Raw genomic sequence first — 26,764 nt, forward strand, 5'->3', positions numbered from 1 at the left:
TGGATCTCCTTGCAGTCCAAGGGATGCTCAAGAGTCTTCTCCAACACCACAGTTCAAAAGTTTCAATTCTTCAGCGCTCAGCTTTCTTCACAGTCCAACTCTCACATCCATACATGACTACTGGAAAAACCATAGCCTTGACTAGACGGACCTTAGTCGGCAAAGTAATGTCTCTGCTTTTGAATATGCTATCTAGGTTGGTCATAACTTTTCTTCCAAGGAGTAAGCGTCTTTTAATTTCATGGCTGCAGTCAGCATCTGCAGTGATTTTGGAGCCCCCCAAAATAAGTCTGGCACTGTTTCCCATCTACTTCCCATGAAGCGATGGGACCGGATGCCACGATCTTCGTTTTCTGAATGTTGAGCTTTAAGCCAACTTTTTCACTCTCCTCTTTCACTTTCACCAAGAGGCTTTTTAGTTCCTCTTCACTTTCTGCCATAAAGGTTGGTGTCATCTGCATATCTGAAGTTATTGATATTTCTCCCAGCAATCTTGATTCCAGCTTGTGTTTCATCCAGTCCAGCATTTCTCATGATGTACTCTGCATAGAAGTTAAATAAGCAGGATGACAATACACAGCCTTGACATACTCCTTTTCCTATTTGGAACCAGTCTGTTGTTCCATGTCCAGTTCTAACTGTTGCTTCCTGACCTGCATACAGATTTCTCAAGTGGCAGCATAGGTGGTCTGGTATTCCCATCTCTCTCAGAATTTTCCACAGTTTTTTGTGATCCACACAGTCAAAGGCTTTGGCATAGTCAATAAAGCAGAAATAGATGTTTTTCTGGAACTCACTTGCTTTTTCCATGATCCAGCGGATGTTGGCAATTTGATCTCTGGTTCCTCTGCCTTTTCTAAAACCAGCTTGAACATCTGAAAGTTCACAGTTCATGTATTGCTGAAGCCTGTCTTGGAGAATTTTAAGTATTACTTTACTAGCGTGTGACATGAGTGCAATTGTGTGGTAGTTTGAGCATTATTTGGCATTGCCTTTCTTTGGGATTGTAATGATAACTGACCTTTTCCAGTCCTGTGGCCACTGCTGAGTCTTCCAAAGTTGCTGGCATATCGAGTGCAGCATTTTCACAGCATCATCTTTCAGGATTTGAAACAGCTCAACTGGAATTCCATCACCTCCACTAGCTTTGTTCCTGTGATGCTTTCTAAGGCCCACTTGACTTCACATTCCAGGATGTCTGGCTCTAGGTGAGTGATCACACCATCGTGAATATCTGGGTTGTGAAGATCTTTTTTGTACAGTTCTTCTGGGTATTCTTGCCACCTCTTCTTAATATCTTCTGCTTCTGTTAGGTCCATACCATTTCTGTCCTTTATCGAGCCCATCTTTGCATGAAATGTTCCCTTCGTATCTCTAATTTTCTTGAAGAGATCTCTAGTCTTTCCCATTCTGTTCTTTTCCTCTATTTCTTTGCATTGATCACTGAAGAAGGCTTTCTTATCTCTTCTTGCTATTCTTTGGAACTCTGTATTCAGATGCTTATATCTTTCCTTTTCTCCTTGGCTTTTCTCCTCTCTTCTTTTCATAGCTATTTTTAAGGCCTCCCCAGACAGCCATTTTGCTTTTTTGCATTTCTTTTCCATGGGGATGGTCTTGATTCCTGTCTCCTGTACAATGTCACGAACCTCATTCCGTAGTTCATCAGGCACTCTGTCTATCAGATCTAGGCCCTTAAATCTATTTCTCACTTCCACTGTATAATCATAAGGGATTTGATTTAGGTCATATCTGAATGGTCTAGCGGTTTTCCCTACTTTCTTTAATTTGAGTCTGAATTTGGTAATAAAGAGTTCATGATCTGAGCCACAGTCAGCTCCTGGTCTTGTTTTTGTTGACTATATAGAGCTTCTCCATATTTGGCTGCAAATAATATAATCAATCTGATTTCAGTGTTGACCATCTGGTGATGTCCATGTGTAGAGTCTTCTCTTGTGTTGTTGGCAGAGGGTGTTTGCTATGACCAGTGCATTTTCTTGGCAAAACTCTATTAGTCTTTGCCCTGCTTCATTTCGCATTCCAAGGCCACATTTGTCTGTTACTCCAGGTGTTTCTTGACTTCCTACTTTTGCATTCCAGTCCCCTATAATGAAAAGGACATCTTTTTTGGGTGTTAGTTCTGAAAGGTCTTGTTGGTCTTCATAGAACCATTCAACTTCAGCTTCTTCAGCATTACTGGTTGGGGCATAGACTTGAATTACTGTGATATTGAATGGTTTGCCTTGGAGACGAACAGAGATCATTCTGTCGTTTTTGAGATTGCATCCAAGTACTGCATTTCGGACTCTTTTGTTGACCATGATGGCTACTCCATTTCTTCTGAGGGATTCCTACACACAGTAGTAGATACAATGGTCATCTGAGTTAAATTCACCCATTCCAGTCCATTTTAGTTCGCTGATTCCCAAAATGTCAACGTTTACTCTTGCCATCTCCTGTTTGACCACTTCCAATTTGCCTTCATGGACCTGACATTCCAGGTTCCTATGCAATATTGCTCTTCACAGCATTGGACCTTGCTTCTATCACCAGTCACATCCACAGCTGGGTATTGGTTTTGCTTTGGCTCCATCCCTTCATTCTTTCTGGAGTTATTTCTCCACTGATCTCCAGTAGCATATTGGGCACCTACTGACCTGGAGAGTTCCTCTTTTGGTATCCTATCATTTTGCCTTTTCATACTGTTCATGGGGTTCTCAAGGCAAGAATACTGAAGTGGCTTGCCATTCCCTTCTCCAGTGGACCACATTCTGTCAGACCTCTCCACTATGACCCGCCTGACTTGGGTTGCCCTGCAGGCATGGCTTAGTTTCATTGAGTTAGACAAGGCTGTGGTCCTACTGTGATTACATTGACTAGTTTTCTGTGAGTATGGTTTCAGTGTGTCTGCCCTCTGATGCCTCTCGCAACACCTACCATCATACTTGGGTTTCTCTTACCTTGGGTGTGGGGTATCTCTTCATGGCTCCTCCAGCAAAGTACAGCCACTGCTCCTTACCTTTCAGTTCAGTTCACTTCAGTCGCTCAGTTGTGTCCGACTCTTTGCAACCCCATGAATCGCAGCACGCCAGGCCTCCCCATCCATCACCAACTCCTGGAGTTCACTCAGACTTGCATCCATCGAGTCAGTGATGCCATCCAGCCATCTCATCCTCGGTCATCCCCTTCTCCTCCTGCCCCCAATCCCTCCCAGCATCAGAGTCTTTTCCAATGAGTCAACTCTTCACATGAGGTGGCCAAAGTACTGGAGTTTCAGCTTTAGCATCATTCCTTCCAAAGAAATCCCAGGGCTGATCTCCTTCAGAATGGACTGGTTGGATCTCCTTGCAGTCCAAGGGACTCTCAAGAGTCTTCTCCAACACCACAGTTCAAAAGCATCAATTCTTCGGCGCTCAGCCTTCTTCATGGTCCAACTCTCACATCCATACATGACCACAGGAAAAACCACAGCCTTGACTAGATGCATCTTAGTCGGCAAAGTAATCTCTGATTTTGAATATGCTATCTAGGTTGGTCATAACTTTTCTTCCAAGGAGTAAGCGTCTTTTGATTTCATGGCTGCAGTCAGCATCTGCAGTGATTTTGGAGCCCCCCAAAATAAAGTCTGACACTGTTTCCACTGTTTCTCCATCTATTTCCCATGGAGTGAAGGGACCAGAAGCCATGATCTTCGTTTTCTGAATGTTGAGCTTTGAGTCCACTTTTTCACTCTCTTCTTTCACTTTCACCAAAAGGCTTTTTAGTTCCTCTTCACTTTCTGCCATAAGGGTGGTGTCATCTGCATATCTGAGGTTATTGATATTTCTCCTGGCAATTTTGCCGCTGCCCTTCCTGACCTTCAACGTGGGATAGCTTCTCTAGGTCCTCCTGCGCCCGCGCAGCCACCGCTCCTGGGGTTGCTCCTCCCGGCTGCCGCCCCTGGCCTCGGGCATGGGGTAGCTCCTCTCGGACGCTGCCCCTGACCTCAGACGCGGGGTGTCTCCTCCCGGCTGCCACTGACCTCGGACGCGGGGTAGCTCCTCCCAGCTGCCGCCCCGACCTCGAATTGGGTAGCTTCTCTCAGCTGTTCCTGTGCCATCGCAGCCTGGCACTCTTGGCCGCTGCCCCTGACCTTGGACGTGGGGTAATTCCTCTCGGCCTCGCTTAGTGCACCGGCTGGCAGCCACCCGCGCTTAGTGCGCTGGCTCACAGCTGCCTGCTTAGTGGTCCCATCACTTCATGGCAAATAGATGGAGAAACAGTGGAAATGGTGGCTGACTTTAGGTTTCTGGGCTCCAAAATCACTGCAGATAGTGACTGCATCCTTGAAATTAAAAGACTTACTCCTTTGAGGGAAACTTATGACCAACCTAGATAGCATATTGAAAAGCAGAGACATTACTTTGCTAACAAAGGTCCGTCTAGTCAAGGATATGGTTTTTCCAGTGGTCATGTATGGATGTGAGAGTTGGACTATAAAGAAAGATGAGCGCCAAAGAATTGATGCTTTTGAGCTGTGGTGTTGGAGAGGACTCTTGAGAGTCCCTTGGACTGCAAGGAGATCCAACCAGTCCATACTAAAGGAGATCAGTCCTGGGTGTTCATTGGTAGGGCTGGTGTTGAAGCTGAAACTCCTACACTTAGGCTACCTGATTGAAGAGCTGACTGATTTGAAAAAACCCTGATGCAGGAGGAGAAGGGGACGATAGAGGATGAGATGGTGGGATGGCATCACTGACGCAATGGACATGGGTTTGGGTGGACTCCAGGAGTTGGTGATGGATAGGGAGGCCGGGCATGCTGAGGTTCATGGTGTTGCAAAGAGTCAGACACGACTGAGTGACTGAACTGAACTGAACAGAACAGAACATATTTTATGAAATGATTGCATGTGCAGATATATTGCACAGCAGTGTGGTATATGCTCACTCACAATAGCAACAAGAATTGGAGCTGCAGCATGTCTTCATTTCTAGTGATCCTGACATTTCTCTTACTAAAACCGTTCTTGAGTTATTTAGTCCTAAGGCAGGAGAAAGTACACACACACACAGAGCTCAATGAGCAGCTAAGGCTCTATATAGCTTGACCTTCACCCCATTTGCCAGCTTAGTTCACACTGGGGTCCTCATGGTATTATCCTCTTCAGCCATCTGCTTGGTTGTGCCAAGCCACATGGTACCACCATTTGATAATTTAAAAGGCACGAGATTCTCAAACCCTTTGCTTTGGTGAAAACAGCAAAAAAGACAAAATGCTCAATTATTGATGGATTAACACAACACATGCAAAGCCTCCCTGGGGCGAGTGTTCCCTCTGCAGCCCTTCAGTGATCTGGAGTGAAATGTCCAGTAGAATTTTCTGTGATGGTGGGACTTTTCAAACATTGGCTCTGTCTAGCACCATGGCACCTGGCCACATGACGCTGCTGAGCACTTGAAATGTGGTGGGTGTGACTGAAGAACTGAATGCTTTACTTCATATATGTGTAGAGTCATTGTCTGTACCGCGTGGCTGGGTGAGTACTTTAGTATCCAGTGCAGATCTAGACTAGGGGGATCTTGTTGTCCTGTGTCTACCCCTGGAACCCCAGCACCCTCACACACATGGCTGGGAAAAGGCTGAGGGGGCTTCCTCAGTGGCTCAGTGGTAAAGAATCCGCCTGCCAATGCAAGAGACATGAGAGGCGAGGGTTCAACCCCTGGGTCAAGAAGATCCCCTCGAGAAGGGAATGGCAACCCACTCCAGGATTCTTGCCTGGAGAATCCCATGCACAGAGGAGCCTAGCAATTTACACAGTGTCCATGAGGTCACAAAGAGTCAGACCTGACTGCATCAATGTAGCACGAGCACACTGAGCCTCATATGGCTAGTGGCACCATATTGGCTATCTCAAACAGGATATACTTCATTTTTTATTTTGCCAACTAGCATTGGCTTTATTATTTTTCATGGAAAGCATTTTATTTTAAATATAGCAGTGTGCACGTGGCAATCTTAAGCTTCCAATCTATCTCTCCTGCCACTCTTCCCCTCTGTAACTCTAAGATTGTTCTCTAAGTCTACAAGTCTGTTCCTGTCTTGTAAATAACCTCATCCTTGTAAAATGTTACTGAATAGACGTTTTATTTTTTATTTTTATTTTGTAAATGGAATAATTTGATGAATCAACTGGCAAATTTTTTATGCTTTATTGGAACTTTAGAAAAAGTAGGATGATCATAGTAACCTACACAGTATTTGTGATTGATTATAACTTCTCCCCAAATCATGAGATAGATAAAACAGAGTCCTAGAGTAGCCAGGAGATTACTAAGAGGTGGTAGGATTTTTGAAGACGATCCTATAATTCTTGGACTCCACTGTTTGTCTCAGAGCTGCTGGGCTGCTTTGGAGGAGGAGAAGGAGTTTCCATGCAGGAACTCCTTTAGAAATCAAGGTCTTCGATTTGTAACACTCTGCGTGTTCAGAGCATGGGGCCAGGTCAGGGCTCAGCACAGTCTTGGTTCACGTTGACTTCCTCGTAGATACAGGGCTCGGTGAGGGGGTGCATGGGGCTCATAGGAGTGGGAGTGATCCGTCTCTTGGAGAGGGTCCCATGGTTCAAGTGGGCATATATCACGTCTTCTGCTGCAGAGTCCTGAGAGGAGAGAGGTGAGAATGATGGACTGAGATGTGACCTTCCAAGGCTTGGCCACTGGGCATTGGAGGGGCTCAGACTATGCCAAGTGGTTGGGCTGGGAGGACTCACCAGCTTGGTCTTCACTGCTTGGTCTTCCTGGGGTTCTCCTTCCATGATGGCAACATCTGCGAATGGAAGAGAGTCAAGGCTTTTTGGGGTGGAGGCAATTATTCCAGACCTCTGTATCTTTGATAGTTACATCAAAGCCAGAATAAGACAGGGGTGTGCCCCAAGTTGCTGAGCCTGTCTACACCACAAATCATAAAACAAAGCAAAACAACAGCCAAAAGGAAAAAAAAGACCCATATACAAGCCCAGCCATTCAGGGCTGTCCCAGGAACCTATGCAAACCCATGGACCCATCCTACGTCTTCTGTTATGGCCCATCCTTTTCTGCGTATCAGCAGATTCCTAAGATGGTGTAGGGGAGAAGAACAGATGGTTGTAGTTGAAGGGAAGAACAGGGCTTGGCATGTCCCTGGTGGCCCAGGGATTACAAGCCCACCTTCTAGTGCAGGGGGCACAGGCTCTATCCCTGGTGGGAGATCTATGATCCCATATGCCTTGAAGCAACTAAGCCTCACAAGCTGCAACTGTTGAGCTTCAGGCTCTGGAGCCTTGAACCACACCCCAGCACTGCAAAGAGGATCCTCCATGGTGCAGCCAAGAGCTGATGCAGCCAAGAATAAATGAACAGATATTTTCATAAAAAGAACAGGGTTCCATGGGTCTCTGGAAGATGTTCCCTCAGGGATTACAACACAGGACATCAGTTTTTAACCTACAGGAAGTGAAAACACCATTGTTTGCTATGAGCCCACCTTTCCCTGGGTCAGATGATGCTGAGCTCACCACCTTCAGACTTAGATTTTGGGTGGAACACCAGTGACAGACAAGAGTAGCGAGGATAATGCTGGTAGAGGTGAAGGCTATGGAGAGCCCAAGGACAATGTACCACGTGCTGGAGTGGCCTTGAGGAAGCCCTGCTTCTGCCAACAAGCAAACAGTGAAGGCCTGGGTATTCACTGCACACGCTGTGCCCCAACAGACTGGATTTATTGTATCCTTGCGTCAAACTGTGTTAGCATCTCTCAACCTGATCAGTTATGGTCTCCACTTCCAGGAGGTACCAAAGCATCCAGGAGAGATGCTGCTCCTGCTCCTAAGTCACTTCAGTCATGTCCAACTCTGTGTGACCCTATAGATGGCAGGCCACCAGGTTCTGCTGCCCCCGGGACTCTCCAGGCAAGAACAATGGAGTGGGTTGCCATTTCCTTCTCCAATGCATGAAAGTGAAAAGTGAAAGTGAAGTTGCTCAGTCGTGTCTGACTCTTCGCGACCCCATGGACTGCAGCCTACCAGGCTCCTCCGTCCATGGGATTTTCCAGGCAAGAGTACTGGAGTGGGGTGCCATTGCTTTCTCTGAGGAGAGATGCTAGCAGTGGATAGAGTAAGGAGGCTGTGCAAGAGGAGGCGAGGTCTGAAACAAGGTCCCCCGGGCACTGAAGGCGTTTTTCTTGGCTGCCGCATATGACAAGGCATGGCACTATTGCATGAATGGAGACCGCGTTAATCCACAATACATTTCCCCTCCATCCACATAGACCTGGAGTGGAATCCTCAAGAAGACATAACACTTTTATATCTGAACACTGGAATGTTTTCTTCATAAAACACTAACAGAGGAATAACACATATTTAAGGTGCTCCCTAAAATTCTCCGCTTGCCTCCCCCCCCCCCCCCAACATCCATCCCCAAAGATCCTGCTGGAGGAAAGGTAAGCATCTCCTTTAGGCATGGGATCAGGTCACTCTGACCCTCTTTGTCCAGTTTAGAAATTCTCAGCCCTCGAGCATGAGAAGATCAATGCCCCCGGTGGGTCTCCTGCAGACCATGGTCTCAAATGCTAACTTAAGAGGGACGTTGAGGAGCCTAAAGTCACAGAGCTGGGAGGTGGCAGAGCCAACACTCACACAGGAGCCCTCTGTCTTCTCAGAAATTTGCTGATAGGAGACCGTCTTGCTTACCTTCTGTGGTGTGTGGAACCACGGGTGATGGGCAGTACTTGTAGTGGATCCTAGGGGAAAAAAAGACAGATGGGGAGAGCAAGTAACCTTCCTTGCCCCACCAGAGGAGGACTGTTGTTTCAGGAAGGTTGACCTCCTGCCTGTCCTTGACTCTGTCATCCCTCAGAGAAGTGATGGGGGACAGGAGAGCTTCTGGTCCCTCCATGAATGCGTTGAGTAGACCCTCCATCTTGGAGAAGGGATGGTGGAAGGAGGCAGGAAGGATATGCCTGGTGGTGAAAGATTGCTGTAAGCTAGAGACATTCTCTCTGCTCCGGGAATGAGTGTCTATGCTCCTTAATTGGGAAATCACCTGTATGTCAGAGGTGCTTCCGGGAGAACACTGAGAGCAAGGGGCTGATGCAATCTCTGATCTTCACAAATTCGATCAGCCTCTCCTTCCCCTGGGTCTATTCTGACCCTTTTCTTTATTTGCCTGGATAGACAGGACTCTGCTGTGAAGCATCCATACAGGAGGTGGAAGAGGGTTGAGATGCCATCTACCATCTCTCTTCCTCTCTGGTGCTCATTGCTTCCATTTCTTCAGAAGCCCTAAAGTTCCCTTGAAGCTTGTACAGGGCCCCTGAGCTAGAGGCCAGTGATAGAGTAAGATGTTATGGAAAAAGCCAAATGGACTTCTTGGCCAATGTAATGGTTCTCCGGGCAAGAACAGTGGAGTGGGTTGCCATTTCCCCCTAGGGGACCACGTTTTGTCAAAACTCTTCACTATGACCCATCAGTCTTGGGTGGCCCTGCACAACATGGCTGACAGCTTCACTGAGTTACGCAAGCACCTTCACCAGGACAAGGCTGTGATCCATGAAGGGGAGATGGTGAAGGACAGAGGAGTCTGTCATGCTGCATTCCACAGGTCGCTAAGAATTGGGCACAGCTTAGCGACTGGACAGCAACAAGAAAGCATGGGCCAGGAAGAGGTTCCTCACCTGTGACAGACAGGAACAGTGGGTCGCTGGAGTCTGACCACGAGCAGGGAGAGCGAGTGAAGGAGCCATAGCACCTGTAGACCCCGCTGTGGGCTGGGGTCCCAGGATGCATAGGGAACTCTGCCTGTGTCAGGGAATGTTTAACGGGAGGACGCCTATGTGCTGTTTCTCATAAATCCTCTGTTCCTTATCAGCTTCTGCCAGAGGCGAGTAGAACTGCATGCAGCTCTCAGGACTGAGGTCGTTGTGTGAGAAAGGCCTGGGTCTCCTAGGTAAACATTCTCCTTATGACAAAACTGCCCAGTCTTGATCCTCTTTCTTGAGATATGGATTGTCTTCTGACCTTGTGACCATTATTAATCCCTTGTTCCCTTAGTAACGGTTGCTGTACGTTTGGTTTTCTGATTTTTATCATTGTCGAAAGAAGTTTCTTGTACATCAGTCTTTGTATACTCACAGAAAGATCATTAAAGCACCTTTGCTCCGTCAGAGCTTGGGTCCCCTTGTCTGTCTTTATTTCGTTCTCTCTCTCTCCCTCCCTCAGGCTCTCTCTTTCACTTTCTTACTGTCAACTCCAGACCACCAGGTTCCAGTCCATTAAAGAACCCCAACAAGTGGTGCCCAGAACACGGACACTGGTATACGTGGGATTTCGGACAGTGACTCTAGGTTTATTGAGGTCAGGGCCTATTGAGGTCGGTAAGTACTAAGACACGGGTCAAACGGCTAGAAAGTCCCATCAGTTCTCTATTTTACTTCACCATTTGTTTAAAGCTCAGGGACTTTTGGTATTGCACCAATGAATAGAGGCTTACTTTCAAACACTGGTTAAATGTAATCCTTGGTTCCCTTATAAATGCAGTTTTGATTTAGAAATTTGGCACTGGGTCAAAGAAAATGTTGAATGAGCCGCCAAGCAAGGAAAAAACATTCTAATTGATATCTGGCTCCTATGGGGTTGCATTAAAGCTGTAATTTTTCCATTTCAAGGTAAATTCTAGCCCTCCCAATATTCAACAACAGACAGAACACTTATTACATGAATATAAATTAAATTACAAAACTTTACAGAAGGCCCAGTTAGAACAACATAAAATATTTCCAAATTTTCTTACTAGCCCTGCCCTGGCTGCTCCAAATGCTCCTCCCCTGCCAACAGGTACAACTCCAAAAGTCTCTTCTTTGTTAGAACCTAATGAAAGTTATGCTGATTTTTTAGCTAGATTAGAAACTTCTATTTCCTGTACTGTAATCAGAGAAGAAACCAAGAAATAGCTACAGAAATTAATTACTTGCTTATGAGAATGCATATCAGGAATGTCAAAGAGCTATCGCTCCAATTCGTGAGACTGGGACTATTATTGATTATTTGAAGGCTTGTCACAATCTAGGATCAGAAACTAAAAAGATGAAATGCTAGCTGAGACAATGGCTGCTACCTTTAGAAAGGGAAATGAAGGATGCTTCACATGTGGAGATAAAAACCATTTAAAAAGGGACTGCCCTAAGAAGGCTAATAAATAACCTCCAAGAATTTGCCCTCACTGCTGTAGAGGAATACATTGGGCCAAAGATTGTAAATCTAAGTTTGATGTTGAAAGAAAACCTATTGCAGAAAACTCCAAAGAGGGGACCCCACCCTCCGCCAGGCCCCCATCAACAAAAACCAGGGACAAATTCCACGTTTTTTCTTTTACCCTCAAGTAGGCCCTTCTAGAGTACCTACCGGACTTTTTGGACCCCTGCCCCCCCCCAAACCTTCTGTCTTTTACTTGGCTGATCTAGTTTGACTTCTAAAGGAAATACTGTTTACCCTGGAATAATTGATTCAAATTATAAAGGAGAGATTCAAATTATGATGTCACCTCAGAGTCTATGGCAATTCAAAAAGGGGGACAAAATTGCTCAATTACTTCTTTTGCCTTACATTTCTATTAACTCCTCTAATGATATAAAGACAGTACAGATCAAAAACAATCTTTACGGACATCATTGGTATCTGAATATGCCCGACCAAATATAAACACCAAAATTAATGGTAAAAGATTTTCTGGTCTCCTTGACACTGGATCTGATATTACTGTTATTTCCAAACACTATGGCCCAAATCCTGGCCTATTCAAAAAAATCTCTTGCCAAATTGCAGAGATTTCTCAAACCAAAGTACAAGAAGTTTATATAAATGTTCAAATCTACCCATATGAAGGACCAAAAGGCCAGCCTGCAACATTAAGACCTTGTGTGATAGATGCACCCCTTAATCTAATAAGAAGGGACTTACTTATGCTACGGCAAACTCAGATATACATTTCACATTTTTCCTAATGGCTACTGCTCATTTAACAAGCAAAGCCAATTATTAAAATAACTTGGAAAAATGACGAGCCTATTTGGACAGAGCAATGGCCCCTTAGGAAAGAAAAATTACAGACTACTAAAGAACCTATAGACACACAATTAGAATTGAAACATATTGAGGAATTTTACTCTCCTTAGAACTCTCCTATTTTTATTATAAAAAAGAACTCTAACAAATGGTGTCTCTTAACAGACCTTAAAAAAGTTAATGAATCTATGACACCTATGGGTGCATTACAACCAGAGATCGTATCACCTATTCAGTTCAGTTCAGTTGCTCAGTCGTGTCCGACTCTTTGCAGCCCCAAGAATCGCAGCACGCCAGGCCTCCCTGTCCATCACCATCTCCCAGAGTTCACTCTGTCTCACGTTCATCAAGTCCGTGATGCCATCCAGCCATCTCATCCTCTGTCGTCCCCTTCTCTTCCTGCCCCCAATCCTTCCCAGCATCAGAGTCTTTTCCAATGAGTCAACTCTTCGCATGAGGTGGCCAAAGTACTGGAGCTTCAGCTTTAGCATCATTCCTTCCAAAGAAATCCCAGGGCTGATCTCCCTCGGAATGGACTGGTTGGATCTCCTTGCAGTCCAAGGAACTCTCAAGAGTCTTCTCCAACACCACAGTTCAAAAGCATCAATTCTTCGGCGCTCAGCCTTCTTCACAGTCCAACTCTCACATCCATACATGACCACAGGAAAAACCATAGCCTTGACTAGACGGATCTTAGTCGGCAAAATAATGTCTCTGCTTTTGAATATACTATCTAGGTTGGTCATAACTTTTCTTCCAAGGAGTAGGCATCTTTTACATCTATTACTATTCCTCAAAATTGGCACATTATTATTACTGATTTACAAGATTGCTTTTTAAATATACCTTTACACCCTTTAGACCGGGAGAGATTCACTTTGTCTCTCCCTTATCCTAATCATATCGGGCCTCATAAAAGATTTCAATAGACTATATTACCTCAAGGTATGCTTAACAGTCCTACTATGTGTCAAAATTTTGTAGCCAAGGCTTTACAACCAATGTGACAGCAATTCCTTCATGCATATATCATTAATAATAGAATATAACTACAAAAAGGAGAAATAATATTTTGACATTGATATTATTCTTTATTCTAATATTCTTTAGACTCCAGAGAAAACTGATTAAAATAAAATCTTTTTTGAAATTGTGAAACCGATTCTTCTTACACGTGCAGTTAAGAAAAGATTAACTTCTTAAAATACTTTTTTAGAGCTCCAGTTCTGTCTGGGAAACAAACACAGGCCTAAAAAAGCCCTAAAGTTAACTCTTCTCATGTCCTTGGGATACACAATCAACTCTATCTGGGACTCCAGCCATAAACAAATTGGTAGAAAGAAATATATATATATCAAAAAGATATTTTAAAGTGGAAAAGATATTTCAAATGGAAAACTGTCTCTCTCAGTCTATCTAAAATTATCTAAGTTTCAATATATGTCTTTGATTTTGGATAATATGAAGTTAATGAGCCCTATTTAAATTCAAGTTCATGTGAGCTGAAAAATATTCAATATTAAATATAATGTTTATTTAAATATAAATGTAATTTAAATATAATTATTCTCTAATCTAATTAAGACATGTCTTAAATCATCAACATTATATAATACTTTTATTATGCCTAGGTTTAAGATAAACTAAATTTGTCAACAAAAAGGTAAATCTTTATATATATATACATATAAATGAGATGAAAACTTTTAGATAAACTAATCTATTATTATAATCTAAAATAATCTCCTTATTGCCAAATTTAGACTTAAACTGAAGAAAGTAGGGAAAACCACTAGACCATTCAGGTATGACCTAAATCAAATCCCTTATGATTATACGGTGGAAGTGAGAAATAGATTTAAGGGCCTAGATCTGATAGATAGAGTGCCTGATGAACTATGGACTGAGGTTTGTGACATTGTACAGGAGACAGGAATCAAGACCATCCCTATGGAAAAGAAATGCAAAAAAGCAAAATGGCTGTCTGGGGAGGCCTTACAAATAACTGAAAAGAAGAGAGGTGAAAAGCAAAGGAGAAGGAAAGATATAAGCATCTGAATGCAGAGTTCCAAAGAATAGCAAGAAGAGATAAGAAAGCCTTCTTCAGCGATCAATGCAAATAAATAGAGGAAAAGAACAGAATGGGAAAGACTAGAGATCGCTTCAAGAAAATTAGAGATACCAAGGGAACATTTCATGCAAAGATGGGCTCGATAAAGGACAGAAATGATATGGACTTAATGGAAGCAGAAGATATTAAGAAGAGGTGGCAAGAATACAGAGAACTGTACAAAGATCTTCAAGACCAAGATAATTACAATGGTATCATCACTCACAGTTACCTAGAGCTAGACATCCTGGGATGTGAAGTCAGATGGACCTTAGGAAGCATCACTACAAACAAAGCTAGTGGAGGTGATGGAATTCCAGTTGAGCTGTTTCAAATCCTAAAAGATGATGCTGTGAAAGTGGTGCCTTCAATATGCCAGCAAACTTGGAAAACTAAAGCCGTGGCCACAGGACTGGAAAAGGTCAGTTTTCATTACACTCCCAAAGAAAGGCAATGCCAAAGAATTCTTAAACTACTGCAAAATTGCACTCATTTCACATGCTAGTAAAGTAATGCTCAAAATTCTCCAAGCCAAACTTCAGCAATACGTGAACCGTGAACTTCCAGATGTTCAAGCTGGTTTTAGAAAAGGCAGAGGAACCAGAGATCAAATGGCCAACATCCGCTGGATCATGGAAAAAGCATGAGAGTTCCAGAAAAACATCTATTAATGCTTTATTGACTATGCCAAAGCCTTTGACTGTGTGGATCACAAGAAACTGGAAAATTCTGAAAGAGATGGGAACACGAGACCACCTAACCTGCCTCTTGAGAAATCTGTATGCAGGTCAGGAAGCAACAGTTAGAAGTGGACATGGAACAACAGACTGGTTCCAAATAGGAAAAGGAGTATGTCAAGGCTGTATATTGTCACCCTGCTGATTTAACTTCTATGCAGAGTACATCATGAGAAACACTGGGCTGGAGGAAGCACAAGCTGGAATCAAGATTGCTAGGAGAAATATCAATAACCTCAGCTATGCAGATGACACCACCCTTACGGCAGAAATTGAAGAGGAACTAAAAAGGCTCTTGGTGAAAGTGAAAGAGGAGAGTGAAAAAGTTGTCTTAAAGCTCAACATTCAGAAAACGAAGATCATGGCATTTGGTCCCATCACTTCATGGGAAATAGATGGGGGAAACAGTGGAAACAGTGTCAGACTTGATTTTTTTGGGCTCCAAAATCATTGCAGATGGTGATTGCAGCCATGAAATTAAAAGATGCTTACTCCTTGGAAGGAAAGTTACGACCAACCTAGAAGGCATATTCAAAAGCAGAGACATTACTTTGCCAACAAAGGTCCGTCTAGTCAAGGCTATGGTTTTTCCAGTGGTCATGTATGAATGTGAGAGTTGGACTGTGAAGAAAGCTGAACACCGAAGAATTGATGCTTTTGAAGTGTGGTGTTGGAGAGGACTCTTGAGAGTCCCTTGGACTGCAAGGAGATCCAACCAGTCCATTCTGAAGGAGATTCAGTTTGATTCAGTTCAGTTCATTTCAGTCGCTCAGTCGTGTCCGACTCTTTGCGACCCCATGAATGGCGCCCTGGGATTACTTTAGAAGGAATGATGCTAAAGCTGAAACTCCAGCACTTTGGCCACCTCATGCGAAGAGTTGACTCATTGGAAGACTCTGATGCTGGGAGGGATTGGGGGCAGGAGGAGAAGGGGACGACAGAGGATGAGATGGCTGGATGGCATCACTGACTCGATGGACGTGAGTCTGAGTGAACTCCGGGAGTTGGTGATGGACAGGGAGGCCTGGTGTGCTGCGATTCATGGGTCGCAAAGAGTTGGACACGACTGAGCGACTGAAATGAACTGAACTGAAAATAATATCTTAGGATTGGGATAACATAAGTTTCTAGAGTTATACTAAACTAAATAATAAAAGGTTATTAAAGAGCTAGGTCATTTCCAAATAAAAGAAGATTTTAAAACATTAATTACTGAACATTAACTTCCTCTTACAGAAAAACTAAAAAGATTTTAAAGTATTAATATAAATGTATATATATAATATATATAATATGATATAATACATATATTCAGCAATGAATAAAATGCTAATATACAAGACACTTCATAGTTTCTAAAGAAAAGTAAAATGTATACTTTTAATAAAAAGATATAAGAAATGGCAGGATACAGGATGCTCGGGGCTGGTGCACGGGGATGACCCAGAGAGATGGTACGGGGAGGGAGCTGGCAGGGGGGGTCAGGATTGGGGATTCATGTACACCTGTGGCAGATTCTTGTTGATGTATGGCGAAACCAATATAGTATTGTAAAGTAAAATAAAGTAAAAAAAAAAAAAAGAAATGGCAAATAAAATGATGACTACAAAAATATAAATAAGGTTTATGACAAGTGAAAGAGAATTCTGTGGCAAATAGATGTCACTCATTGCCCCGAACTTTCTTCCTCTTCCTTCTTACATTTCTCAATCAATACAAATTCTTCTTCTTTTGTATGGGCCTCACCTCTCTGAGGTGAAACTACACGACATGTTATAAGCCACCTTTCAACTTACTTTGCAATAATGAGAACACCTAATTCTATAAAAACAGACAATGGCCCAGCCTATATTTCTAAGCAGTTCAAACAATTTTTACATTCATTTTCTATTAAACAAATTACAGACATTCCTTATTATCCACAAGCACAAAACATAATTAAACAAACACATTACACGCTGAAGCTACAAATAAAAATTTAAATAAGGGGATATACAGGAACACTTTTATCTTCCTTTTATCTAGAGCCAACTTCACTAGATTCTAATGCAATATATTCTTTAAGCCTATAACTACTGTTAATATAGCTTTATTTCTGTTTCCAGTCTGTAAGATTCTTAAAACAAAATAACATCAACTTCAATGCCTGTTTCACAATGCAAAATTAAAACAACATAAAAAAGACACCGTTTGCCAAATAAGTTATTTGTTCCTAAGAGTATCAAAAGTGCAAAATATTCACCTTCTTTTCAGGTCTGTCTTGAAAGTATAATCATCTTCCCTAACACACTGAAAAGAGAGATTCAACAGCCACCAGGCTGCGTTTCTTTTCCGGGGACAAGGTCAAATATTTGGATATGAGCAGCGTTTCATTTGTCACGTTCTGCATCAGCTTTTCAATAATTTAACTTAGGAAAAAATGTTTGAGTGTTTGCTCCTAATCCTTTGCCCCAAATAACACAAACCACTTAAAACACAGTCAGATCCCATTTCTTTTTATATCAGGAAAAATGTATGTACTGTATGAGGAAGAAATCAACCCATTAATTCAAAACCACAGACAAGTAGCAGTCCCCAAACAGATCTCTAGATGATTTTTTTTTTTTACTGAAATATTTCCTAGGAATGTTTTCATCATTATCACTTTCCTTTCTTCCTATGACTGTTGTTAATATAGCTTTATTTGTTTTAATTTTTTAAAACTTACCACAAGGAGATATTTTGACAAAAAGCAGAAAAACAGTTTGAAACATTAAAGACACCTCCCTTCCTTTGTCCATTTGATATCAAGAGGGGTTAACTAATCAATGGAAATCTAAGAAACTAATCTCACAGGGAAAGGGGTATACTCCTATTTCTCTAGATGGATCCAACTAACTCACATGGCTTCCTCTTCAGAAGATTCAACGTAAGGGGGCCCCCAGCATTCAAGCTAGAGATGAACCAACAAAAACCCCAGGAAGAAGAAATTCCAGTACAAGCCATGGAGGCTTTAAAAATTTCCAAAAAATGCCGCACTTGATGTCACTGACCTTATGATCTCCCTACATGGGGACAGATAAAAACCCTTACTAATCAAGCTGAAAATCTGATTTCTCAACAGGATTCTGAATGCCTCGGAATCCTGAAAATATTTTTTTTGCTATGCTTGCTTTGCTTGCTTTTGCTGCCCCTGCTCAGGCTGACTTGATTGATCACACTTGTTGGGCTTATATACCTAACCCCCCCTTTTTTGTTGTAGGTTGTAAAATGGACAGATGTAGGACTAATCGCATCCACTGACAACTCAACCCATATGCCCCCTCCTTGGAGCTTGGAGGGGCCCTCTCATCCTGAGAAAGAAGGAAAACTAATTAACATTTCTCTAGGCTATGAAGTCTTTCCTTTATGCATGGGCCCAACAAAATTATATATTAATGTTAGTCGACCAACATGGGCTTTTGTCCTGCCTCTGAAAGAGGACTTTTGGACGCTGCTTGGATTATTTACTGCCCTTTCTTTGTCTGTGAACTGTGTTTATGCTACTGAAACTTTAGGGAAAGAGTTGAGGAAAGAACAAAGAACACTATGCAAAGGGTTTACTAAGAAGAACTTGAAATATATTCTTGTTCATTGAGACAAATGTCAGGCCAAATCAGGAAAATTAATGTTTATGGCTAATCATACAATTGTCGATTGGGGACCCCATGGTATGTGGTTATCTAACTGCTCAGATGATATTAACAGCACTGTGTGTGATTATGTTACTCAAGTAGCATAGAAGGTTACTAACACTACAGTGGAGCATTACCACGACAGAGGACTTTTTGGGTGGCTTGACGGTGGAATGGCGCCCCCTCGTCCTCGAATCATCCTCGATAAACAGATTGGGCCTGAACAATGGGACATCTGGAAACTTGCTGCAAGGACCGAGGAACCTGGGACTTGGACCGGACAATTCACAGGGACCAGTCGTAGCCATAGCAATTATTTCTTTCACTGTAATCAATCATATTTTATACAAGCCTGTGTTCCACTTCCTTTTGTTGTGGCTATAGGAAATTTAGAGTTCAATAAGACTTCATGTTCTGTAACCTGCATAAATTGTAAATTATATACTTGTCTTAACTCCTCTATTTCCTGGAGAAATGACTCCCTTTTGATTCTTTGATCTCGACATAATCTGTGGTTACCAATAAATCTCCAGTGGCCCTGGGAAGAAGGCCCCATGGCTGGACTTGCTTCCCAGTTACTTACTAAACTGCTCCAGTGATCTAGACGATTCATTGGATGGCTGATTCTTGGCATTTGGGGATTAATAGCTATTTGCACCACTGCTGCTGTCACTGGTGTTGCTTTACAAACCTCAATTCAAACACATAATTTTATCCAAAATTGGACTAAAGAGGCTCATACTATGTGGACCACTCAGGCTCAGATAGATGAGGATATTCCAGATAAAATACAGGAACTAAAAACAGCCATCAAATGGGTTGGAGATCAATCAATAGATGTACAAAAACAGGTGATGCTAAAATGTGATTGGAATTCTACTCAGTTTTGCATTAATCCTGTTCAATTCAATAATAGTGCCTACAACTGGGAACAAATCAAATTTCATTTACAAAACATACATGACAATGCCTCTCTGAATGTACAATTATTACAAAAAGAAATCTTTGAAACTTTTTCTCATAGTCTGCCCTCTTCCACTAATTTGGAAACTTTAGCTGAACAACTAGCTGATCAATTATCTGGGCTAGACCCACGTGGATGGTTTCAAAGCATTCTCCACAGCATCGGGTCTGGAACTGTAATTTTGGTGATTCTCTTGACAATTATATTTGTCACCTACCATTGCCTTCAGGCAAAGATTGTTAAAACTGAACAAACTCTGATGGTCAGAACTCTTTTTACAAATATTATAAATAAATAAGAGGGAATTGTCAGGGAATGTTTAACAGGAGGACTCCTATGTGCTGTTTCTCATAAATCCTCTGTTCCTTATCAGCTTCTGCCAGAGGCGAGTAGAACTTCATGCAGCTCTCAGGACTGAGGTCATTGTGTGAGACAGGCCTGGGTCTCCTTCAGTAAACGTTCTCCTTACGACAAAACTGCCCAGTCTCGATCCTTTTTCTTGAGATATGGATTGTCTCCAGACCTTGTGACCATTGTTAATCCCTTGTTCCCTTGGTAACGGTTGCTGTACGTTTGGTTTTCTGATCTTTATCATTGTCGAAAGAAATTTCTTGTACATCAGTCTTTATATAAATTTCTTGTACATCAGTCTTTATATACTCACAGAAAGATCATTAAAGCACCTTTGCTCCATCAGAGCTTGGGTCCCCGTGTCTTTCTCTCTCTCTCTCTCTCCCTCCCTCTGGCTCTCTCTTTCACTTTCTTATTGTCGACTCTGGACCACCGGGTTCTGGTCCATTAAAGGGCCTCAACATGCCTGGAGTGCTCCATGGGGGCCCTGCCTTCCAGCGTGCAGGCGCCGAAAGTTCTGCCCCTCCCTGAGCAGATGGAACTGCTGAAAGACATGCTCGGAGCTGCAGAGCAAGGTCACATTCTCTCCTGACCTCAGCACGGGGTCCCCCTGGGCTGAGAGAGAGGGTTTCTTGGACAAACCTGGAAGGAGAAGACCTTGACTTAGAGCACAAAGTAACTCGAGTCCTAAATAGAGGACTAAGCCTGAAGTGGGCAACAAGAGAGGCACTGCAGTGAGAAGGCCGCCCACCGCCAGGAGAGAAAGCCCCACAGCAATGGAAACGCGGCACAGGGAAAACTTCAGAAATAACTTTAATAACGGAGTGTCACTTATTATCCTTTATTTATTTATTTATTTATTTTTTGGTGATAGTAACTAGATTTATTTCAGTGATTATTTAAAATTTTTTTTAAATTTTACTTTATAATACTGTATTGATTTTGCCATACATCAACATGGATGTGCCGCGTGTGTACATGAGTTCCCAATCCTGAACACCCCTTCCACCTCCCTCCCCGTACCATCTCTCTGGGTCATCCCAGTGAACCAGCCGCAAGCATCCTGTATCCTGCATCGAACCTAGACTGGCGATTCGTTTCTTACATGATATTATACATGTTTCAATGCCATTTTCCCAAATCATCCCACCCTCTCCCTCTCCCACAAAGTCCAAAAGTTTGCTCTATACATCTGTGTCTCTTTTGCTGTCTCGCATACAGGGTTATTGTTACCATCTTTCTAAATTCCGTATATATGTGTCAGTATACTGTATTGGTGTTTTTCTTTCTGGCTTACTTCACTCTGTATAATCGGCTGCAGTTTCATCCACCTCATTAGAACTGATTCAAATGTATTCTTTTTAATGGCTGAGTAATACTCCATTGTGTATATGCACCACAGCTTTCTTATCCATTCATCTGCTGATGGACATCTAGGTTGCTTCCATGTCCTGGCTATTATAAACTGTGCTGCGATGAATATTGGGGTACATGTGTCTCTTTCAATTCTGGTTTCATTGGTGTGTATGCCCAGCAGTGGGATTGCTGGGTCATAAGGCAGTTCTATTTCCAGTTTTTTAAGGAATCTCCACACTGTTCTCCATAGTGGCTGTACTAGTTTGCATTCCCACCAACAGTGTAAGAGAGTTCCCTTTTCTCCACACCCTCTCCAGCATTTATTGCTTGTACACTTTTGGATCACAGCCATTCTGACTGGCGTGAAATGGTACCTCATTGTGGTCTTGATTTGCGTTTCTCTGATAATGAGTGATGTTGAACATCTTTTCATGTGTTTGTTAGCCATCTGTATGTCTTCTTTGGAGAAATGTCTATTTAGTTCTTTGGCCCATTTTTTGATTGGGTCATTTATTTTTCTGGAATTGAGCTGCATAAGTTGCTTGTATATTTTTGAGATTAGTTGTTTGTCAGTTGCTTCATTTGCTATTATTTTCTCCAATTCTGAAGGCTGTCTTTTCACAATGCTTATATATATATAGGAACAACTGAAACACTCTAACGTACAACAGCAATTAGCAACATCAAAAATCAACTAGACTTCAACAACATAAATAAGAAAAATATATACTCTAAAAATCAATGAGAGGTGTGGCTGTCGTGAAAAACGGAACCTACTAGCTACTGCTGGGACCATCAGAAAACATGGTATTGACTCAGAAGCAGACATTATGGAGTGGAAATTGCCAGAATCTTACAGGATCTTTGACCAGCTCAATCTTAAGGCCGTGTTCAGCGCTGCCCTGTCCACCCCCAGGGGCTGGAAGGGACTCTTTAGCAGTGATGGTTGAAGGGACCACTCCCCCCTCTTTGTGCAGAAGGACCTGTTAAACCCTGAGGCTGAGAAACTTCAGGGTGTCAGCCTCCATCTTGATCACCCAGGGGCTGGACTGCAGGGCGTCTGGTACCACAGTGTGCTGCTGACAGAGGAAGGGAGCTCTGACACGAAAGCGGGAAACCAACCCCTTAACCAGCCATCGGTGGCTGCCTGAGCGGGGAACTGCCTGTGGCCCTGCTCTGGTGCATTTTTCTCTGTGGGTCGTTCTTTCACGTTATCGCTCCTTCGCTCTGTCACCGCCTGTGTCTTCCCCTTAGCACACAGCAGGTATTCTGTTCTCTTCTCCCTTCTGCATTCACACCTCCTCTCTCTGGTTTGCTCCCTCTCCCGAGTTTGTGAGTGTCTCTGCATGCATGTCATTCTCTCCCGGTACTGATGCTGGACTGGACACCAGACCATCTGTGACACAGAGGGCAGAAGGGACTGGTCTGGCCACACTCGCCTGTGATCACGATGTCCATGGGGTCGCTGGGGGCTGACCACTCATAGGGGGAGCGTCTGAGAGAGCTGTAGCATCTGTAGGTGCCCACACTCGCCAAAGTCATGGGGCCAATGGAGAAGTCAGCTGGGGCATGCCCACCAGTGAGTGTCTCTCTGCGTCTCTGGAAATGCCCTGTGCTGCTTTTTTTGTGCAGGATAAATTTGTCAGGCAGCAGCAGTGAGTGATAGTGGAGGGTCACATTCTCTCCCACACGCACGAGGGGGCCTGGGTGGGCTGAGACGGAGGGTTTTGTGAACACACCTAGGAGCAAAGAGGTTGTGAGCTTCAGTGAGTCACCTCGCCTAGGTGCTATTCTTGACATCTGAAGGTGTGAAAAATGTCTGTGAACCATCAAAGCCAATTACCCTTCCTGTCTGTTCTATTGCATTTTCTTTAGCCTTGTTCTTGGGCTCTGGCTCATGCTTTTCTGTTTCTCTTTGCTCAAGACCTCCAGCATCCTCTGTGTTTATTCTAAGCTGTTTAGCTGTTGGGTCTGCTCTAAGCTTCATGCATACATACTCAATCACTTCAGTTGTGTCTGACTCTGTGGGACCCTATGGGCTGTAGCCCGCCTGGCTCCTCTGTCTGTGGGATTCTCCTAGGTGAGAACACTGGAGTGGTTTGCCATGCTCTCAGCTCCATCCCATCCCTAATATGCATTTCAGGGGCTGGTTGGTTCTGAGGATTCATACTCTGGCTCCCTTCACACATATCTCCTAAAACGTGGGTGATGACTGGCATGAGATTGGGAAGCAGGTGGAGAAGAAAGGGAACATTTCCCATCTGTGACCCCCACCTCATGCCTCTGGAGAAATTCTTGGGTTGACTTGGTCTTAACTGGGGCCCCAGCTCCTTCATATGGAATTACAGCTCCGTAATGGGTGGCAGGTGCTGGATCGGGGTCTCGCCTTGGCCTCCCAGCTGGCAGGCAGTGGCTTCATCCTGTCTAACTAATGCCTAAGGAGGCTACTCCTTCCTGTGCTGGGGGAACACCTCCCTCTATTCAACATCCTGAGTTTAAACTCTCAGAGTCTGTTCTCTTTCCATGGTTCGGTCCTGGCTGGGAATCCTGAGGACATCTTTGGGTGCACTGCCACGTGGACCTAGGATAGGATTGCCTGCAGGCACGGGTGTCCCCAGCAGGGCTGGACCTCTCCTACCTGTGACCACTATCTGCAGGGGTTCACTGACATTGGACTGCACAGGGACAGACCTGTAGAATCCAGAACACATGTAGGACCGGGCATGTTCTCTGGTCACTGGGCCAAGGGTGAAGGTATTGAAATCATGTCCCTGGAGCTTGGGCAAACTGGTCCCAACTCCTTTGAACAATCTGAGTATTCAAATGGAGGACCAGAGTGACACCAAAGTGTCAAAGTCTGTCCTAAGTTAACCATGGGTCTTGGCCAGGCTGACAAAGAGGGCTTGTCATATTCACCTAGCAGAGAAGGAGGCAGAGGCTTTGAGAGGAAACTAGGAACAGTCTCGTCTCCCCACTGCCCCCATGGGCACTTCCCCTTCAATTCTTCCAGCTCTCCTCCTCCAAAGTGCATCACCCTGATGCTCAAGGGCACCTGGGACTTGGGGACAGACAGAGACACAGTTAACCCAGGATGGACATCATGGAGATTCTAAGCATATGATTCTCAGAAGTGATTCTTATCACTTCTTGGGTTGAGAAAATGTTGAAAAACTTTCTCTCAAAACACAAAACACTGGGGATTCCTTGTTGGTCCAGTGGTTAGGACTCAGCACTTTCTCTGCCAAGGGCCCGGGTTGATCCTTGATGAGGGAACTAAGATCCTGCAAGTTGCACGATGCAGCCAAAAGAAAACACCACAGAAAAACTGATGCCTGGAAAAGAAGTGAAAGGACTTCTGTGTTGCATTTCTTGTAGCTCACAATGGTAAAGAATCTTCCTGCAATGGAGAGCAGGGTACAATCCCTGAGCTGGCAAGATCACGTGGGCAAGGCAATGACAACCACCTATAGTATTCTTGCCTGGAGAATCCCAAGGACAGAGGAGCCTGGTGAGCTACAGTCCATGGGTTCCAGAGAGTCGGAGATGACCGAGCAACTAACACTAACACAACTAAGCAGTGAGAAAGCCACTTGCCTGCAAAGAAGGAAGTAAACCTTGAACCTGGCTCCTTTGTTAGCTAAACTACATCTAATCTGTGACAAGTTCCAGGTGGCCCTGCCTGATGGCCAGCCCCTTCCCCGGGGTCAGGTCTAGCGGGCACTCCTGCAGATCCTGTTGTTAAGGGACAGCTGGAGATGCCACAAGCCACCTTGTTGGAGAGGGGTCTGCGGGGTGCAGCCTCCTGCTCCCCTCTCATGATAGAAATGGCACTCAATGGTGGATTCGGAATGTCCCTTCAGATCCAGAGTCCAGAGCTGGGCTAACCTCTGAAGAGAGTGAAGATGAGTATCATGGCCAATAGGAGGACCTGGGATCCACAGGGCATGCGGCTCTCACTGTACTGACAGGGGTCTCACCCCGATCCCCCAGCATCCTCTGCCTCAGCCCCAACTGCTCTGGTCAACAGAGAAATAAGGGATGGGGAGGACTCACCCACAGCTGCCCAGGTCCTCAGACTCACACAAAAGCCTAGGAGGAAAACCCCATCAGAGATGGCTTGTCCAGATGGACCCCATGCTCCTTGCACCCTCATCCAGGGATCCTGGGCAGTGGTGCAAGGACCCCCCAATTTCCACCATAACCCTCTCCAACCATGTCTTTCCAGACTCACCGAGACTCAGGAGGCTGAGGAGTGTGGGGCACATGGCTCTGCTTCTGTGAGACAGGAGGCAGAACTGAGCAAAGCTGACTGAGTCACAGGATGTGGAAGGCGGGTGGTGCTGTTGGTACAGTCAGCCTGGTTCATGTCACATGGGAAGATGGCCAGCCTCTTCTCATGCCAGGGATGGAAGTCTGACCTGAGCTGCATCACAGAGCACGCCTCATGACCCGAGCATCACTTTTTTTCCCCTCTAAACACTATAAACATAGGAGGATTTGAGCAGGTCTTGCTGCCTTTAGGAAGTAGAACAGGTGATTCAGTTATAGCATGCAGGATGCTTTTCCCAGGCTCATGATAAATCTCATTAACCTTAACTCTTCACAGAAGACAAACTACATGTTCCCACCTCGTATGTCAGGCTCAGTGCAGGTTGCCAATTAAAGACTCATTAATAGAGACATTGATTCTGCATTTTTATAAGAGGAGACATGCATAGAAAATTTAAAAAAATTCTATAGTGGTGTATATGTGATTAAGAAACTAACTGTGTTAGTTTCAGGTATACTACAAGGTGATTCAGTTATATATGCATCTATTGCTTTTCAAAGTCTTTTCCCACTTAGGTAGTTACAGAATATTAAGCAGAGTTCCCTATGCTGTACAGTAGGTCCTTGTTGGTCATCCATTTTAAATATAGCCGTGTGTATATGTTGAACCCAAGCTGCTAATCTATCCCTCCCCCCAGCCACCATTCCCCGCCCCCCACCCCGGTAACTGTAAGGTCATTCTCTGTGTGTCTGTTTTGTAAATAAGTTCATTTTTTAAGATGTCACAAATAAGCAATATCATGTGATGTTTGTCTTTCCCCTGACTCTTCTTCATCTGAAACTATTTCCTGACTATGAGTGGAAACTTTGCACACACACATTCTCTCTCTTTCTCCTTTTCCAATCCAAGGATCACAGACGTACACAAATTTAATGTGTGTAAGATAATTGTGGGGGGTTTTGTGAGGAAAGGAAATTGTTTTGCTAGAAAAGGTGGACAACCTTGCTTACTACATAAAACTGTGTAAGGTAGAGACTTCCAAAGTCCAGAATGCTTGAGTGAGAGGGGTGTCCAGAACAATCAACTCCAAACTGGGACAAAACAGCCCAGCTGTTTCAGGACTCCAAGGGCAGACATACACCCAGTTCAACTGTTGTTCATAGACAGGAAAGAACCTCAGTAAGGGCAGTGATTCCACACCATTTTCCTGGGGATGAGTCATTAACATTAGTGATGCTCTGTAAGTA

The 26,764-nt window shown here is 43.9% G+C and overlaps 1 pseudogene; it reads right to left on the bottom strand.

Moving 5' to 3' along the window:
• Positions 1–6,481: 6,481 nt before the first annotated feature.
• Positions 6,482–25,512, bottom strand: LOC138096276 (putative killer cell immunoglobulin-like receptor like protein KIR3DP1; annotated as a pseudogene).
• Between the last annotated feature and the right edge of the window lie 1,252 nt (positions 25,513–26,764).

The sequence above is a fragment of the Capricornis sumatraensis genome, chromosome 20, assembly GCF_032405125.1.
Source record: "Capricornis sumatraensis isolate serow.1 chromosome 20, serow.2, whole genome shotgun sequence".
Taxonomy (NCBI): Eukaryota; Metazoa; Chordata; class Mammalia; order Artiodactyla; family Bovidae; genus Capricornis; species Capricornis sumatraensis.